The sequence below is a fragment of the Pipistrellus hanaki genome, assembly GCF_964339955.1.
Source record: "Pipistrellus hanaki genome assembly, chromosome: 10".
NCBI classification, from domain to species: Eukaryota; Metazoa; Chordata; class Mammalia; order Chiroptera; family Vespertilionidae; genus Pipistrellus; species Pipistrellus hanaki.
This window is the reverse complement of record NC_140512.1, coordinates 31,279,023-31,281,198: the sequence shown is the minus strand read 5'-3', so window position 1 is coordinate 31,281,198 and position 2,176 is coordinate 31,279,023. Positions and strand designations below refer to the sequence as shown.

Below are 2,176 nucleotides of genomic sequence, written 5' to 3'. Positions count from 1 at the left end.
AACCTCAACTTCTCTCTTACTACACTCACAAAAATATACTCACAATAGTTTATGGTTCAAAATACAAAACCTAGGAATCCAGACTTTCTCTAAGAAAACACTGGAGAATATCTACACAAACTTGGGAAAATAAAAACAAAGGTATTTTTTAGAACACTAACCATAAAGGAAATACTTATAAATTAAATACTTAATGTCCTCAAAAGATACCATTAAGAGAGTGAATAAATAGGCAGTACCATGGCATCAGCAAGAACCAGTACCTCACACAAGGTGATAAAATGGGAGCCAGTAAGAAAGTGGTTGGTCTATTTCCTAAGATTGGAGGGATGTGATAGCACCAGCTATGTTCAGCATAAGAACAATTGGAAAAACAGTGGTCACAAGTACTCAAGAAACCAAATTGCATCTGATGGTCTCAAGAATCATGTTTTTGAAGTGAGCTTAACTGATCTGCAGAATAATGGAATTGAGTTTAGAAAATTATTGAGGATGTTCCTTGGCATGATCTTGCCTATGACAAAATGTGCTCCAGGGTCAAAAAATGACAGTCCATGAATGAAGCTCATGTTGATGTCAAAACTACCAATGGTTATTTGCTTCATTTATCCTATGTTGGTTTTACAAAAAAAAAAAACCAAAAAAAAAAAACAACCAACAATCAGTTTCAGAAGATCTCTTGCGGTCAGCATCAACAGGTCCATCAAGTCCAAAAGAAGATGATGCAAATCATGACCAGAGAGATAAAGATAGATGACTTGAAAGACATGGTCAATAAATTGACTCCAGATAGCATTGGAAAAGTCATAGAAAAACTTGTCAACCTATTTATCCACTCCGTGATGTCTTTGTTGGAAAAGTCAAAATGCTGAAGAAGCCCAAGTATGAACTGGGAAAACTCATGAAACTTCATGGTGAAGGTTGGCAGTTCTGGAAAAGCTACTGGGGGGATCAGACAGCTGCCAAAGTTGAATGAGCTGATGATATAAAGCCCCAGAATCTGTTTAAAATTCAGACTTTTAATGGTGACATTTTTTTAAATTTCATTTCTTAAAAAAAAAAAAAAAAAAGAGAAAGTGAATAAACATGCCACAGATTGAGAAAAAAAATCTGCAACACATATATCTGATGAGTAAGTCATATACAGACTATATAAAGTGCTCCTAGAAAAACAATTAAAAGAACGATTTTTTAAAAAAAATCATACTGAACAGTCACCTTAAAAAAAAAGCAAATATATAGTATGGAACCAAGATGGCAGCATAGGTAAAAGCCCATACTCGTTGCCTCCCACAACTCCATCAAAATTACAACTGAGATATAAGACAACCATCATTAAGAACTGTCAGAAAGCTGGCTGAGTGGAAGTCCTACACTAGGGAAGTAAAGAAAAAAGCACACCTAGACTAGTAGGAGGTGTAGAGGCTGATCCGGCACCCACATGTGCTGCTTTTTTAATCTGAAGGGAAATCGTCTCTACAGAGGCCATCCATGAGGAGCAAGGCAGTCCAGCCCCATACAGAAGCTGGGGAAAGAAGTCCCCTAACTACAGGCTGAAAAACCAGTTAGGATTGGGGCTCAGTGAAACAGAAGCTGCTGGAGACCTAGCTGTTCCTCTTAAAAGCCTGGCTCCATAAAGTGAACTAACAAGGTCCTGCTTGCTCTGAGTTCCAGCACTAGGGTAAGGCTTTGGGGGACACGGACACATGAGAAGGAACTGGATTGTCTGGCATTGGGGCAGGAACTAGGGGACAACTTTCTTCCAGATGGAGGTGCTCTTAGGGATCATTGTTCCTGTGCTGGGACCTCCCTGGTTGCAGGGCTGACTGGCAGCCACTTCCATTTGTTCTGCCCTTGTGATTCCCTAAGATCCCCACTCATCCAATTTACAACCCCACCCAAACTGTGAGCAGAGGCTTTTGCATATGAATGGCCTGTCCTTGCTCAGACTAAAATCTCTCCAACAAGCTGCAGCTGGGTCCAGGAGCCCAAACCTATCAATAAAAGGCCTAAGACCCACACCAGCACCAGCCTGCCTTGCTTCATAGCTAGGCTTCATCTGGGCACTTCCAAACCCGATACAAAGAGGAGGAATCTGCAGATCTGGTGATTGCACCTCCCTGGAGACCCAAGAGCCAGTGGACCCAGTGGTCAGTGTTAGACCATACCAGATTAC

General features: G+C 40.8%; 1 pseudogene across 1 annotated transcript; it reads left to right on the top strand.

Annotated features, from left to right (window-relative positions):
* The first annotated feature begins 269 nt into the window (after positions 1-269).
* Positions 270-976, top strand: LOC311629258 (small ribosomal subunit protein eS1-like; annotated as a pseudogene). Its single transcript has one exon. The product of its transcript is annotated as a small ribosomal subunit protein eS1-like (transcript).
* Positions 977-2,176: the final 1,200 nt, after the last annotated feature.